At 37.3% G+C, this 18,337-nt stretch overlaps 1 protein-coding gene across 5 annotated transcripts in view; it reads left to right on the forward strand.

The window, feature by feature from the left end:
* The first annotated feature begins 8,667 nt into the window (after positions 1–8,667).
* Positions 8,668–18,337, forward strand: part of LOC311089269 (leucine-rich repeat and fibronectin type III domain-containing protein 1-like protein) — a 175,391-nt gene continuing 165,721 nt past the window's right edge. For all 5 annotated transcript variants that reach the window (XM_084123826.1, XM_084123827.1, XM_084123822.1 and 2 more), the window contains exon 1: positions 8,668–9,410. The gene's annotated coding sequence lies outside the window, so the exon portion shown is untranslated. The remainder of the gene's footprint in view (positions 9,411–18,337) is intronic.

Consider the following 18,337-nt stretch of genomic DNA (forward strand, 5'->3'; position numbering starts at 1 on the left):
TCCTATAGTACTGGTTTAGACCCTAAAACTAAAGTTCCTAGAACTAAAATCGTTCCTAGTTCCTGCGGTGCGAACACGCCGACATCCGGGTACTTTAGCCAATAGTTCTAGGAACTGTGAAAAGGTTCCTCCGGTCGGAAAGCGGCTATTGTCCACCCAAGCATACGTATTTTGAAGAAATCTGGAAATAATTCTCAGCTCCATGCATCTGTCACAAGATTCTTTACAAATATCTCAGGATCTCATCAAATCCTGTCATTGAAGTTAGAGGAAGGTGGAAAAAGTTTCAAATAAATGGAGGCAATGAGAAGCCTAATTTCGGTTTTCCCTCAGCATGGAAGATGGCACTGCCTTTGATGGCGATCTCCCACTGGACTCCATTTGCCTCACAGATGCTTCAGAGACATCTGCTTATTTCTGCAGCAAAGCATTTAATAAGCGAACAGCAATTAAACCTAGTGCATAAAATCTACTGTTATAAACTGGAGGTTTTTTGAACTTTGAAAATGCACTAATTCTATTCCTAGTTCAGATAACATTGAGTTTGATTACACAGTTAGAATATATTGAAGTCAGGCCAAAGGAGAAGCCATGATTTGTGTTTTGGAAAATGACCCTCCATTGACCACTTTCATCATTTTACTTTAAGAGAACATCGATTTTGTGCTAAATACAACTGGAGCGCAGTGGTTGTTTTGCCTCTCTGTGACAAATGAAGGTTTAAGGCAGGGACAACATTTGCCGTTGCTCTTTAATTAAGTAATCTGTATGGAGAAACAGGGAGGTCTAAAGTGGAAAAACACAAAGCCTGTTTAATGGCATTATCTTAAAATGCAAACTTTTGCCTGGAGCAACCATCATTCCAGAGTGAACCCAAAACACATTTGTTAAATTAACAATTAGACATTCACTCATGCTTATGCATTCACAGATAGGTGGCACTAGTTACAAATTTATGCAAATATATTTTTTAAAAACATGATAGACTTATGCAAATATATAATATAAAATAAGTCTAATGGCAGGCATTGCTTGATGAAGTAATTTTATCATTGTTTTCTGGGAAATAGTGTATACATTCACCATGCATTATTCTAATAATGATGTATCTCACAAACAGATATTAAGAACTTAATCCATCCATCTATGCTAAAATAAAATGGTGTAGAAACAAGTTTGAGTTCTGAGAAACAACACTCAGAATTGATCTATCATGTGTGAGTCTATGCGAGAGACTGCGAAATGGCCATGTGAAGAGGTTAGCATGATGTAAAGTATGAAAAGTTTGACCTTTTAACAACTTAATAACATGACAGAGGACCAACAGATAACCAGAGGGCAGAGAGAGAGAAAGAGCAATCATCCTTCACTTTCAGGTCTCGTTCTTCATCCATCTGTAATCCCCTTGTGCGATCCTTCTCTCAACTCCATAGCTCCAGGGTCCCTGCACAAGCCTGTCCAATCCTGCTGAATCTTGGGAGGTCAGAGAAGCTGCTGACAGTCAAATCCTCGGCATGAGTGGCCTTCGGTACAGATCTCACTCCCGTCACCGAAACAATCACTCCATGTGACGCTTCACTGTATGCATCTGCAATCCGTGGCCACTTTGTTGGGTACACCTTTCTAATAGTGTAGGACCCTGATTGACATTGACATTGATTGAACAAGCTCCTGGAAGCATTGCTTAAAGATTCAGGGAAAACACTGACATTAACAAAGTTCACATATTGCTACACTAGCGTCATTTTCGGTCACACTTAAGTACATCTTGCTGACATGTTTACTTGTAAGCTTATCCATGTTGAGCCCATGAAATATACACTGACACAGTCAAAATGTGTCAGTGGAGAAGCACTAACTGTTTTAGTCAATTCTTCAGCCCTCAAAAGCTATATTGCCGAAATGTCAGTGCATCACTAATGTAAGCGGTTTTTAAGATACACAAACACCCTTTAGATCCAACAATCATTGAACGATCAAAGCCAACAGCAACTGAATCTCTGCATGCTTTATGCACTTGAGTTTTGATTGGCTGATTCGATTTTTGAATTAAAAAACAGATGTACTCAGTAAATGAGCTTTCTTTTTCGCCCACACAGTGTAAGCAACCAATTGAATCCAAAGCAACATTCGGACCCCATTGGTTTTTATTGCATAGACAAAAACATTGAAACATTCTTCTAAATATTCTTTTGTGTTCCACGGAAGAAATAAAGTCATACAGGTCTGGAACTACATTAGAGTGAGTAAATGACAGTGATTCGATTCCGTCCATCCATCCATCCATCCATCCATCCATCCATCCATCCATCCATCCATCCATCCATCCATCCATCATTTAGTTAACAACAGTAATAACCCCGGTCTAAATGATGATATAAATGTTTGGTTTTGGGTGAGCTATTGCTTTAAAGAAATAAAACCAAACCATCATTCAACATATTACAAACACATGAAACCCATTCCTAAAGCATTAACAGTTTATTTCTTGAGTTTCTAGTCACACTGTAAAATCCAACAGTGATTGTAACTTACACTTTTTAGTTAACTTTACTTTACTAAAATCTAGTATTACTAAAAATCTAGTAATCTGTACTATTCACATACTATGCTTTGTTTACTAAGAAAACCCAAGTTTTTCACTCATTTCCTCCACTTCTGCAGTTATTTTTCCCTGTTTGCATTCACTCATTTCCCAAAGTCATCTTGAATGTTGAAATTTTAACTGTACAATTTGAGAGAACATTACATAAGCTGACTTCATAAATTGATGTTGATTTTCCTAAAATGTTTTTAGTCACCATTATGGCGATTAGTGATCCCTTTGGTTGGGCACTTGGAACTTCATTTATACTATTGTAATTCTCTTCCCATTGATGCAACGATTGCAACAAGAAATCAGTTATTTGGTTTCAAAGGAAGATAAGATAATATATATATATGTGTGTGTGTGTGTGTATGTATGTATGTATGTATGTATGTATGTATGTATGTATGTTTGTATGTATGTATGAATGATGTATAACATTACTATATTTCATGTCAATTAATTATCTTTTATAATTTTGTTGCTAACACTTATGTCCTAAACACCTTGCAAAACTTTGAATTGGGTTTATATAAACCCTCTATATTTGTGACAATCTTGCAATTGATCATAATGATTCACACAGACTTCAACATTCAGCCTGCAAAACACACCAATGGTAACAATTATATTTCATTTAAAGTAAATTATCAAGTACTGTCTACAATTATTTTATAGTTACTAGAACTCTTGTGTAAGTGAACTGTACTAACTAAACATTTGTCAGTACCACATACTATTCCTATTTCACTTTACTTGTTTTTTTTTTTAAGGCAATCAGTTTGCATGCTTTTTTAAGTCCAACTAATTCGATTTTACAGTGCATGAGGGGTCTGACAACCCTCAACCTGCAATACAAAACTTGTTTGGCCTTAGAACAACTTTCTCTTAAAAATGAAAGCAATCATCACTGGTCAGGCTTTTAGCTTTCATCAGTCTGAAGGAGAGCTGTGGGATTCTCACTCTAAGCTGCTGAAAGCATACGGTCAGCTCGGCAATTTCTACCTGGCACATATACAGTATGACATCTCTCCCTCACTTATAGACAGTGGAAAATAGCTATATCAAAAGGTCATTTTTTTGATGTTGATGTGAATAGATGTGTATTTAAGTTCAGCTGGCATTGAGGATAGATTGAGCAGGAGGGCATAAAGAGCGAACCGTCTGAGAGACCTTATTCTACAAAAGGAATCAATCAAACTGCTGAAATTTTTTTTTTTTTTTTCTTAAAGAATCTGTGAATGGAGAGCTCACCTTCTGCATTTGTCAACTATTTAAACATGCTGCTCTAAAGCATCATCAAAATGACATTACACAGAGTAGAGCAATTGGAGAGAGAGAGAGAGAGAGAGAGAGAGAGAGAGAGAGAGAGAGAGAGAGAGAGAGAGAGAGAGAGATGGTCGATTGCAGGTAAAGAAAGCAATTTCACAGAACTGTGTTTCTATCATGTTTTCCTACACATAAGAAGAAGCACCGTTGAACCAAACATGAGAATTCTGTCATTATTTGCTGTTACACTTTATTTTACAGTGTCCTTGTTACATATGTTACATGTAGTTACTATAATAATAACAGTTAATTATGCATAATTACATGCAACAAACCCTCAACCAAACCCTAATCCTACCCTAACCCTATAGTAAGTACATGCACTTAATTGATATAACTCAGTACTTAAATATATAATTACACTGTAACAATGACACCGTAAAATAAAGTGTAACCCTTTATTTTAAGACGTCTTTGTTTATACTTATACATTTAAGTACTAAGTAATATTAATTAACTACACTTACTATAGGGTTAGGGTTTCGTTTAAGGCTAGTTGCATGAAAGTATGCTTAATTTATACTGTGATAACTACATGTAACATGTAACAAGGGCTTATTTGCTCACCCTCATGATGTTTCAACACTGTTTGTTGTTATTCTTTGTTATTGTTGTTACTGTTTGTTGAATGTATGTGCTCCTCTTTTCTATACAGTGCTACCATATGGCTTATTCTTTAAACAAAATGTAAGCATGTTGTATAGACTTTATGTTGCTTAGCCATTCTGGAGGTTGAAAAGATTCAATAACTGATTTTTTGGGGGTGAACTGTTCCTTTAATTCCATGGCTGCTATACAGGTATTTTAAAATGATTAAAACACTTTTGGTGGTTCAGGAGACCAGACAACGCGATAGTCCAGGTCGGCATGTCATTGCTGAGTCTGAATGTGTTGTTTAGCCTCAGGGCAACACTTTACAGCAGAAAACCCTGACAGAGGGGAAGAAAAACATGACAGAGGGTCTCACCAGGTGCAGAGAAACTTTCTGGGTAAAACTGTACTTGTGGGCCGAATGTACATCAGCCGCTGAGTCTCGGGCCGTCTCATTTAGAGGGAGCGTGAGCCTGGCGACCCCATTAACTCCAGTCTTTGCCTCCCATCTGTCAAACCACACAAAGTCACTTGGCACAAATATTACAAACCTCAGCGACAGGCGCGTTCTGCCGGCCCGAGTTCATCTTCCCACTAACCTCCATTTAACCCGCAGAAAGCCTCGTCTCGGCAAAGCACGCCTCAAAGTCCATCACTTCTGCATTTCGAGCAGAATTTGTCTCTTAATGCTCTGTAACCTTCTAAAACTAGGAAGATGTTTTTCATGGAGATTTATTCCTCTCAACCGATTCATGCAGAGATGAACTGCTTTGCCATTACCATTTGTTTAAAGGGGGGGGGGGAAGCTGTAAAGCAAAATTGGAAAGCACAGGAAGTCAGCAGATGGTTTCAGAAAACCTGATATGCATCCGTTTGTGTGGAGTTGACTATCTCAGTCAGTGTCAGCAGTTCGGGATTGGGATTCTCTCTCTCTCTCTCTCTGGGGTATTAGATTTCAGGAACCTGTATCTATGTGCATGCCATAACCAGATCTTCTCTAATCTCTGATAATGCTGCCAGCAACAGGAAAGATGAGCAGATTACCTGATAGACAGCGCAATTAACCATCATCCTCCGCTGTAATATTTTCTTTATCTCGTCTGCACTTTGCCTGCTGTACTCTGAAATGCCATTTTATGTAACATTAGGTGAGACACATGCTTTCATTTCTGAGGAAATCGAGGCATGAGCGTAATATTCATATCCCAGTCAGAATCGCTATCTGCACCTCTTGGGCATCAGTCAAGGTTTTCATTATTATTTGATTTGTTTGTTTGTACTGTGTTCAGATGCCTTTCAGTTCAGGGACTGCAAACAGAAGATCTTAAAATAACCAACAGGCATTGTTTTCCAGACATTTTAGGCCTGTGTAACACCTGACAATTCAGTTTCCAAACCACATTCAAATACAAATATATAACTAAATTACTTTTTTTTTCTTCTCTCCATTACTTCATCTATGGATAATTGCTAGTTACTTCTTCTAAGCTGTGACCTCAGGAATTATTAAATAAACGACATCTAACCTGGGCCCGGTTTCCCAAAGCGTTCTTATCTCTAAGTAGTTCTTAACCTATTCCTTAACCTCTCTCTTAACCTTATGGCACGATTCCCGAAACGTTCGTTCGCTAAGTACATCTTCTGTAAGTCACACTTTCGTAAGGTTGGTCTGGACCACTCTTAGCTTCACCATATCACTGTTGCAGGTCTATATGAATATAATTCTGAAGTTTTAATACACCCAGACAGTATTAAATTAAGCTAATTCAAGTGTTTTCATGCAAAGAATAAAATTGTCATTACACTGATTGTTGTTAGATTTTTAATTATATTATTATACAATATTATTAATTTAATTAAAACGCTCTTTTAAAGGCCAGTGAAAGCATAGGCTACTGTCAGTTAAGTCCTATTCGGACGCTAATATTGTTTCTCATGGGCTCGCCCGGTATTTTAAACATTTACAGGGGTAAGTCGGCGATTTTAGTGCCGTCCGAATCCATAATATCAGTGTTTTTCTCACCCAACCCGCGTAAAAATCCCTGGCCAAATTAGTACCTTCTGTTTTTTGACAAACAGGTCGTGTGGTAATTTAATTGCCGTCTGAATCCACATCTCTGAGTTTACAAGAGATTCAAAATTCACGGTTTAAATCCTTTTTGATCACTGCCGAGCACCGTACGCAAGATGTAAACTTTTATTACTGAAATGCTGGAAAGTATTTACAAGAACAATATTTCATCGCAGCTCCACCTCAGCGAACAAAAATGGGAAAGAAAAGAAGGCAAGTAAATTTTTGAAAAGGTTATTGTGGCAGCAATATATGTTACAATTTTAAAATATGTAGGCTAGGCTATTATAGTTTGGATTATTTTTTATAATATCCAATAATCATAATAAATTGCAATTTCAACTATTTCTGAAGTGCTTCATTTATAAAGATCACCGCTTTCTCACATAAACAGCCCCTGCACGAGAGAATAATTGATTCTTGAGCCATCCATATCAAACAATTCAGCACCATCGCCACGGACAGCGCCGGGTAACGTCGCACGTAAGAAGGTATATCTTAAGCAGCTTTCTAAGGTATAGTTCGGGGAACACACTTAGGAACATAAACACCTTTGGTAAGATATATCTTTCGAGCTTTCTTAGCGCGCTAAGAGTGAGCGTTATCGGGAAACCGGGCCCAGTTTTCTATCTCTACATATTTGTATCGTGCACTGTGGGCTGTCCATTAACACAGGAATTAGTCAACTGAAAATAATTTTGAAATTATTATGACATTTCATATATATATATATATATATATATATATATATATATATATATATATATATATATATATATATATATATATATATATATATATATATATATTCATATTTTTAAATGTGATGTCATATGTTCTTACTTAAATACAGCAGGCAGATTTATTTTCCCATTTATTAATTTATTTATCTGAGTGTTGTCAATTTAATTTAATTTTATTTATTATTTTAGGATTGAAGGTTGTAGCCTACCTCAAACTAGCATTTATTTATTTATTTATTCATTCATTCATTCATTCATTCATTCATTCATTGTATTATAGTTTTGTTTGTTTATTGTTTTATTGTTTTTTTTCTTCATATATTTGATCTGAATGTTGTAGCCTACCTCAAACTAACAATTATTTATTTGTTTTGTTTGTTTTTATTTAGCCTGAGTGTTTTACCTGAAACTAAACAAATGTGGGATTACTTATTTATTTAATTTGAGCTCAATTTGACCACAGCTAAAACACATTTTAGAGAATTGTAATGAAATAAATCCCAGGAAAACGTTAACAGAAAAGCAATGTGTAGCCTACAGAGAATTTCCTCTTTTTTTTTTTTATACCTTAACACCAAACTTTCAACATTCCTTCACCAAAGCGTCAGCCCCGCCCCTTTTCAGCGCTGCGCTCGTTGTCTTTTGACTTCCGGTCTGTATTTTCACAGCGATCTTGCGTATTTAACGGCTCGTTTTAAAATCTTTCCGGTCTACTGACATTTGTTAAGACATCTGCTTCAAACATTACAATCCTCATGGTAACTTTTGTGAACTTTACATTAAGTAAATCCACTTCAAAAGCTAATTACTCCTGGACAGCAATGCCATATAAATATACAGAGCGACCGCAAAAACGGAAGTTCAAAGACAATAATCTAAAGATGGCGGCGCCCTCGTTTATCTGGCGCATAAGGTCTTATAGGAATGAGAATTCACAGCACGTTTCCTAAATGAAAGATCCATTCCATTCACGTGCTGTATTTGCTGTAATTTAAATGCAAGATCAGCCTCTAGAGCACACAGACCCCCGACCCCTCCCGCGCACGCGCACCCACACACTTTACACTGACTTCTGTTGCTTTAAAACAGATCTTATGATAGTCTGTATAACCCACTGCTAAAGTAACCCTTTGCATCTATACATTTTTGCTACAACATTATTTAGCATGTGTATTAAGCCGTTTTAATACTGCAAAGAAACCATCTACTGCAAATATTTCAGGTTTTACTATCCTCGTGGGGACAGACCCACCCACCCCCCACCCTCTCTCTCTCTCTCTCTCTCTCTCTCTCTCTCTCTCTCTCTCTCACACACACACACACACAAACGCGCACGCAAACGCGCACATTTGACGTCTCATCTGAAACTCATCTAATGCTTGCAACAAAACTAAAGAAGCATCTTAGGTTTTTTTTCAGAATTATTGCAACATGTCAAGATAGCAGGATCTCGCGGACTCTGTCGGTGGGCAGCGCGAGGCGTGTCTGCGGCGCGTGGAGCGCGGTTCTCCTCACTCTCACACACACCACTCCCATTGCTGAACTGCAGAAACACTACGTCCTCTTTCACAGAGCTTCATTTATAACACGCGCAGCACGTTTCTCTCATCGGAGTCCCGGAGAGGAATAATTCATCGGAAGGCGACTTGGGATAATGTTTGGATATACTGGAGCCGAGGCGAGGACTTCCAGTGATTGCATGGATTAGATGATGTGCATACTGAACCACTTTGATAAATGTGTGCAGAACAAGTATGTTTCCGTGCATATGGCTGGGTTTTCAGCGGACTGAACGCCGTTTCCACTGTTTAATGTGATGTGGATACTTGTCAAGGACATCGTGCGTAATAAATGCATGCATCAGACGGCGATGCATCAGAGCTCGACAGAAGCCCAAGAAAACACTCTCGTTGCGCGCGTGTGTGTGTGTGATCGAGCCCGGTGGATTCGCGTGTGCTAAAGCGATGATCTTCAGCTGTCAATTCGTCGGAGAGTTCGTGCGCGCGCTCGGGCGGCTATAGGATCCTTCGGACCCGAAATCTGGAGAGCAAAGTTAGGTTGGATCCCGGAATCAAAAAAAAAAAAAAAGGTAGGCTTTTCCAGACTTGGTCTAAATGGCGCATTGTTATACACGAAAGACTGTATCTGTGACCTTTTCAGCGGCTAATGGATGAGAGTCGAGCTTCATCTGTCTTTTGTGGAAGGATGCGAGAAAAATGAGATTGATCCGGTGCATGCGACGAAAAAATGATGTGACGGCGTAAACGCTCGCGCTGTTATTTTACACTCTTTATGCTTATTTTAAAATGCAAATTTCGCTTGAACGATTAGTTCAATGCAAGTGACTGTATACTTGATTCAGGACCTCGGACAGCTCCTTGTTTGAGCCGAGGGGGAAGTCTTCTTCTCCCTGTGGATGTGTAACAAACACACACTTCTGGTTTAATTGAGATGATTTAAGAGCGTGCATTGTGCGTGTCAGTTTCAAGTCAAGTGAATGCCTCTGATTGAAAGTATGTTGTGTGCGAAGAGGTGCTTTGAAATGTTGAAATAATTGGTCTGCACTTTTCTTTTTTCCGTCTCACTCAACACAAAAAGCGAGCGAGCGAGTAGGACAAAGAGAGAAAGCCAGGTGAAATGATTGTGCAGGTCATATTTGACAGAAATCTAACATTCTCAGGAACTATGACCCTGAACTGCTTTGCTCTGTTGCCATGTGACAGACAGCAGTGCTGCTGTGCATCCCAATACTGCTTTTCCTCTCAGCCTAAAATAGATTGGCTGGCAAGTGGAGAATCACCAGTGGAGACTGCCGTTGTTAGATATGAATCACAATGAGATTTCCTAAAATGAACTGATTAGACTTCATTGGCAGACTCATCTCTCTGTGTCCAGTAATCGCTGTGCCACACCTAATGTTTGATATCATGTGGAAACGTATGTAATTACTGGCCTGTGTGTGTGTGTGTGTGTGTGTGAAAAAGAGACTGTGACTTTTCCTTTAATCTCTGTCAGAGAAAACAACAACAATAATTACTAAATCCAAACATTCTGCAAATATTAAAGGGTTTTGTCAAGTTTAATATTTTTTGTCAAGTTTAATATTTTTTGTCAAGTTTAATATTTTTATTAATATATATATATATATATATATATATATATATATATATATATATATATTTATTTATTTTTATTTATTTATTTTTTTTACCCATATTAGGGTAAAGACAAATGTCTTTGAGCAAAAAAAAGAAAGTAAAATATAAAATATTAAAAAAAAATTTTTTTTTTTTTTTTACCCTAATATGCATAGAAAAATGTTTTCTGTAAAAAACCTAAACATGTCCATACTTTATTCAAGTCAAATTTATTATTCAATTTAATTATTTTAAATACACTCTGTACTACATGCATTCTGTTGTACTTTTAAGGGTTATATGGCAGGTAGAAATAGCTTCTAATGTAGCAACATTCCCTTTTTACAGGTAAAGTATAATCCTTTTAATTGAATTTCATAAAAGGTTTCAATTAACCATCCACCTACTTGTTTATCTTAGATACATTAGACAGACACGATTCACTTTATATACTTCACTGGAGAAAACTTTGCTGGCATCTTCCTTCAGCTTGATTAGGACTGAGATTTGGCTTCAAATATGCTTTATTCTCATCATGGTCAGTTTTCACCAATATGTCTGTGATTTAGTCAAATTTCAGTCACGCATTGCATATTACGATTGACGGTCTTGCTTCTGGCAGCTTGGTTAAATTTGGAGCTTGGAAAAAGGTCATCAATGAATGCATGCTTTCTGCACATTTTCATTATTGTTGTTGGCATGTTTCAAGAACACAAGCTCTCTCTCTCTCTCTCTCTCTCTCTCTCTCTCTCTCTCTCTCTCTCTCTCTCTCTCTCTCTCTCTCTCTCTCTCTCTCTCTCTCTCTCTCTCTCTCTCTCTCTCTCTCTCTCTCTCTCTCTCTCTCTCGGTCTGTAGTTAGTCAGTTCTCAGTCAGTATGACATGGCCGCTCTGTCGGCTCTCTGGGAATAAGAGGATGGGAGTCTGTTACTCTGGATCGGGCAACCCTGAGGCAAAGCAAGGCCTCTCTCATGCCTGTGTTCTGCCGGTGCCGTTACTCAGCCACCCGTACGCTTGGCCTGCTTGAGTGTGTGTGTGTGTGTGTGTGCTGCAGGGAAAGCAGATCCTACAGGATCAAGGCGGATATGGGTTTGTTCTTTGGATGTGGGTCAATGACAGTGTGTTGATAATGCACAATGATGAAACTTTGCTGTAAAAAACAATCTCCATGGTGTGGAAGCTTATTTCTGCCATGCAATAAAAAGTAAAAAAAAAAAAAACAATTGTGTAATTGTTTTTATCTCACAATTTTGAGGAAAATTTCAGAATAGCAAGATATAAAAAGTCACAATTACCTTTTTTAATTTTAATGTAGCAAAAAAAAAAAAAAAAAAACTTAAAAAATGTAAACAGTGTAAGATATTAATTTGCTATTGTGGGGAAACAAGTGTAAATTGTGAGATATACCAATCTCACGGCAATTCGTACAAATTGTTTACGAGGTGGCTAATTCGTATGAATGACCTACCCCTGACCCTGCCCCTGCCCCTAAACCTACCCCTGACCCCTAAACCTACCCCTGACCCCACCCCTAAACCTACCCCTGACCCCTAAACCTACCCCTGACCCCTAAACCTACCCCTGACCCCACCCCTAAACCTACCCCTGACCCCACCCCTAAACCTACCCATCATGTGGGGATAGACAAATGTATGAGTGAGGTCAATTAGCCACATTTTAATCACTCATACGAATTGGTCGTGAGATAGTGTTGATATACTCACAAAAAAGTCCGAATTTTTTGATAAAAAGTTTACAAATTTCATAACCATATCAATAACCTTTTTATTATTTGACTATTTATTATAATTTAATATTACTTTAGTGTAAAAAAAAAAAAAAAAAAAAAACCCTGAATTGCAAGATGTGAACTCAGAATTATGTCGGAAAAAAATCCAAATTGTCAGATATAAACTCGAAATTGTGAGAAAAAAAGTTAGAATTGAGAGATAAAATGTTGCAATTGGCTTGTATAATGTTTTTCTGTGTCAGAAACAAGTTTCCTTACTTTGGCATCGACAAGCTGTATTTTATCTTATTTTTTCTACACAACACTGATTTCCTCTCTGTTTGGACACAGTTCCTTCTCAGCTCTCCCAGAGTCAGTAACAATCTCTCTCCACTTTCATCTCGAACTTTTCCTGAAGTGCAAGCATGTTAATCGTGATGGTCAGACCACACTCGCCATTACGGGATTCTTTGATCATAGTTCTCTGCTAATCTTGCGTCATTTGGACGTTATTTCTCTCCCCTCCACTAAATAGCAGATGTATGTCAGCTGGAACCAGCTGTTTTTTGCAATTGGCTTTATGTAAAAAGGTTTTTTAAACTTGTTTTGTTATTATGGTTACAATTTACAATAGGGTTCCATTAGTTAACATGAACTAACATATATAAAGCATTATTCTTATTTCAACATTTGCTATATTATCATTCAAATCAAAAGTTATATCTGTTAAAGTCCCCCTGTATATCATTTTATCCTTTGAAACTCATCTTTGATCACCAAAATTACATATTTAAAGGTTTTTCATGCCTTAGAATAGCTTGAATGTAACTCTACACCCTTGCTTCATTTAGTACACGCAGATCCATAAATATGCTAATTAGCCCCGCCTCCACTCACTCACTCAGCTCAGAATACCTGATCCACTCGCTCAACTTTACTGTAGTAAACGCTGCACAATGCCAAGTGGAAATACTGGTACTTACACTAATTCAGCCATATACGTTTGAACCAGAAACTGATTCAGATGAAGTGAAAGAGCGAATAATACAGGCTCGTCTACAAGTTAATATATAATCAGAGTGATAATGCGTGTTTTATGTATTGCTCTCTAACGTCGGACGCATAACGGTAATTAATGTGATTAGCCTCTGGCTTGACTCTCGCCTGCTTCGTCTCAGACTGCGACATGCCGCGTTTCAGTTGGTGAACTACATTTGAAATGGAGAACGTTTTCATGGATTAATAACTTCAATTCTGCTCTGTACCTCATACAAAACTGTTATATACTGCCAGAGAGGACTGCGACTGCAACACATCGTCATGTGAATGACTTTTGGTACTGGTTTTGTCATTTTAGCAAGAAATAAATTATTGTGATTACACACGTCTGTTGTTTTTCTTCATAATTGTAGCCTTCGTAGGTTTAAGAAATGGTTATGGGTAGGTTTAGGGGTAGGAGTAGGATTAGTGGCTCAAAATATCTTTTAATGCTATATTGTTAATAAAACTGCCTTTTCCCTACACATCTCTGTCCATTACGTTTTATCCTTTTTATATTCTGTATAAAATGGCCATGTTTAGGCTTGGGAGTAGGGTTAAGGGATCTTACATTCATCTATAAAAGGGTAAAAGGGAAATTATACAGATATCTTGATGATTTGAAAGATGCGTAAATAGTTAACATTTTGTTGCTGTAAAATCGCAATAATGCTACGTTTAAATGTTGCAGATACGTCCATATCATACATTCAGCATCTATCCAAACGCACAAAAAGTAAGTGTTCTGTCTTTTGAAAAGTACGTATTAATAGGTCTACATATGAACAATGAGACCAGGCTGGTTAATGATATGCTAAAGCCCACCCCCCTCGTGACGTGATTGGTTACAAGGTAGTTTGTGACTTCAGAAACACCAGCAATTTCAATTGATTCACTGCAGTTTTAAAGTGAAAATACTCAGCAATTTAAACATATAAAAATAAAGCATATTAAAAACACCACATAGATATATAAACAACATTAAAAACTTGATTTTTTTACTAAAAAGTTTTTAATATATTATTTTTTTTATTTTGATAAAAAGTATCATTTATATTATATTACAAACGCATTGATAATGTTAGGTAAGTTAATTAAATAACGTTAACTAATGTAAAATGTTAGCATTGTTATTATTTTAAAAAAATATTATATTATAAGTTTTTAAAATTTTGTTTTTAATTATTTTAATACAAAATATATGTTATATTAATAATACGAACAAATGCCGTTTAAATAATGAAATGCTGCTGGTATATATGGTAAGAATAAAGTGAACCGCACAATATGCAGCAGATCTGTGTGTTAGCATAACACTGCTATATAGTCCAGTCATTTTAAGCCAAAATGGGGGTCAACCTTGAACAAATTGCAACAGAAGCAAACTCAACTGATTTTGTATCCTCAATATGTCCTGAGTAAGGGAAAAAAAAGCCCAGAAGAATCCCATTAGGGGAAAGTTTCGAAAAAGACCCAAATAAAGCCTATTCATTATTTTCTCACGTGAATAGGGTAATAATTTTAACCTTTAGATATCACCATGAAAATTACTGAGTTGATTACTTACATCAAGACAAACAAAAAATGTATTACAAGTTTTTTGAAACTGTTTGTTAACATGGACAAATGGTGCATAATCTAATTACGTATGTGCTAATTTGCATAAATACCACAACAGGTCTAAACATTGGGTATAGCCAGGTGAACATGTCTTGTTGAATCTTGTTGACATATAACAGTAAAATACTTCATGTTAAGGTCTGAATGGAACCCATTACGGCTACCCATGAGCATTAATACATAGAGGCAGGAAGAAGTAGCCTACTTTAGACCAGCCTTTATTAATTATTATTGCAGAGATGGGGTTTGGGGCTGGGTCCGACTTTTTATTTTGCCTACCTTTTGTCTTCTGCATTCTCCTTACCATTGTCTCCTGTTCTTCCCTCAGACTCGTCCCCCAGAAACAGTCCCACGGACTCAGCCCCAAACCCCATCTCTTAGAAATTAGATTTTTTTTCCTTACTCAGGACAAATTGAGGATACAAAATCAGTTGAGTTTGCTTCTGTTGCAATTTGTTCAACCTTTTTTCATAAAATGACTGGACTAATAGGCCTGGGACACATCAGATATTCTTCATGCACTTAAGACAGTCTTTTCAAGCAAGACGTGCATTTTCAGCCACATCACCGCGAGGCAGTGAGCGCACACTTCACAGAGCATGCATGAACATATGCATGTGAGCGTTCAGTGTCAGTCAGACAGCGACTGATGCTGCAGAAGGAAAGAAACGGTGCATTTTCTATTTTAACATTGAAGAAATGCCACTTTTGGCATCGCTGATATCACATAAAAGGTTTATGGCCGTATAGTGAAGCATGCGTCATCCATCCATTCATTCTCCCCTCTCTTGTTTTAATGTCCTGTTCTTCTTCCACAGTGTTCCTCTCTTCTTGCATTCCTCTGCCTGGGGGACTCGCTGTCTTTCTTCTGCTGATCATTTGTTCATGCATCTGCAGTGTAAACACTGCTCTCTCACTCCGCACTCTGCACAAGGGTCTGCAATGGTGAACACTAATAGCTAATGCCTGTGGGTGGAACACACACTGTGTGTAATGCCAGCGCGAGGCAGAGGGAAGGGTGGTTGTCTTTGAATGTCTACTCAGCTAAACACCAACCAATTATCTCAATCACTGTTGTGTGAACAGGAGTTAATAATAGACCATCTCAAACTTTAACAGTCAAGCATGTGCAAACGTTTAATGTTGGATACCTCTTCCGTCTGACAAGAGCAATGGAGGAAAACACTCCTGTTTAGTCTACTAAAGAAAAAGATGTTTGCTTTTTCTTATGAAAAATATCATTTTAACCTTATTTTACTATAGAGTTACATGTATTTTATGGAAGCTTGTTTCCGCCACGGAATAAAAAATAAAAAAGGTAATTGCGACTTTTATCTCACAATTCTGACTTTTTTCTCACAACTGTGTGTTATAAAGTCAGAATTGTGAGATATAAACTCCAAATTCGGAGAAAAAAAGTCAGAATTGGACTTTATAACTCGCAATTGCGAGTTTATATATCACAATTCTGACATCTTTTCTCAGAATTGTGAGATATAATCTCACATTTCTTGGTTATAAAGTCAGAATTGTGAGATATAAACTCGCAATTGCGAGTTATAAAGTCCAATTCTGACTTTTTTTCTCCGAATTTGGAGTTTTTATCTCACAATTCTGACACGCAATTGTAAGAAAAGATGTCAGAATTGTGAGATAAAAAGTCTCAATTATCTTTTACAATATTTTATTCTGTGGCGGAAACAAGCTTTTCATAGTTTTCACCACCATATGGCAGCAAGGTAATCTTTTTACTTGACTTTTTTAGTGCTAAAATGACACACACATATGTACAGTGCAGGTTTGAGAAAGCGATCTCTGCGTGTCTTTGGTTCCAGCACGTGTCTTTCAATGACTTTATCATTCTCTGTCCGCCTCTGTGATCTGAATACATAACGCGAAGGCATGCAAGAATTGCTCACGCTCGAACAAAATATCCACATTTAGCTCTTTGATTAAAACATAATGACGTGTTTGAAGTTAATGTTCTGAAATCTTCTTATAGAGAATATCTTTATGCATGACTGGACATGATTGGTTCTTCCACGCAAGTATTTACTCACAATCACAGTTCGCTCCATATATGAAATGCATTAAATAATGCAGATAATTTTTCATAATGTCTGCATTATTCATACGTCATATTGAGTTATTACAGAATGCAATACATTTGTGGGATGATAGTAGTAAACAAGAAAATGAAGGGTCAAACTTTCCATGCAATGCAAAACAAAAGTGACAAAGTCCTAATGGAATAAATCTGTTCTCAGTCCCGAACATCTCGTGTTGGTTGTGTCTGGTTATTCTCTGTGCTCATATACATGATTTCTGCTCCTCCTGTTGAAATGGTGATGTGTTTGGACTGATTGTTGGTGACAGAGAGATGTTTATTAATGCATCGTGCTACAGTAAGTGCGGTTGTGATAGACAGGTCTCTTTGCAGAGCGTGTGTGAATCCTTCCTCTCATGTAGAGTCGATCAACACAGCGCTTGCTATAAGCTGCTTTGGAAAATGTCAATTGAGCTTTATAGTGTTGGATTAAAGGCAATTAATAAGGATCAGGTTACATGCTTACAGCTACAATAAAGAATGTATTAAGTTCACAATCATAACATGAACACAAAGTAAACCCTACTTTAAAGAGGTCTTGATATGCTTTTTTACACATTCATCTTTCTTTAGCGTGTGTAATGTTGCTGTTTGAGCATTAAAAAGGTTTCCAAAGTCCCTCCACAGCGGGAGTTCTTCTCTATATCAGTGTTTCTGAACTCCTGAAACGCCTCCATTGTAGTCTTGAGTTTCTTCCGGGAACGAACACGTCACAATATTCCTCATTATAATAATTCATACGCAGAATAAAGGGGCGGGGCCTGGTTGAGTTAGTTAGTAGTGTGTTAAACTGGTGGTTATGGTAAGGGGCGGGACATTTCCCAAACACACTCGAAGCGCTCGACCAATCACAACACACTGCTCCAGCCGACCAATCAGAGCACAGTGTGCTTTTCAGAAGGAGGGGCTTCATAGAGACAGGAACTAAACAGAGCGTTACTGACAGACTGGGAAGAGAGGAGCCGCAACAATGTCAAGTATAAGAGAAATAATGAACATTCAAGCATGAAAACCAACTGTAGTAGAGCCTGAAAACAAAGACTTAACAGTAGTTCAATAATTACATTCAATAACTTTATTGTAACTTTAACTGCCCAGTCTATTTTTGAACAATATTATTGTGAATAAGGACTCTTTTACAAGAAACATAAGTTGTAAGAGAAGTGTAATGGCTTATAATTATGTCCTGCATTAATGCACAATGCTTTGAATCTTCATCGTGTTTGCAACATTTGTCTCGCTTCTTCAAAGTCAAAGATCTGCAGCTCATGTTTGCGAGGGACTGAGATTTCGACCGCACACAACGTGCCGCAAAAGCCTCTTGCCAAAAATAGCCAATCGATCTTCTTCTCAGCATTTGATTACCTCACTTCCTGTGTCTTTAGAA

This window comes from Abramis brama (assembly GCF_963993115.1).
Source record: "Abramis brama genome assembly, chromosome: 9".
NCBI classification, from domain to species: Eukaryota; Metazoa; Chordata; class Actinopteri; order Cypriniformes; family Leuciscidae; genus Abramis; species Abramis brama.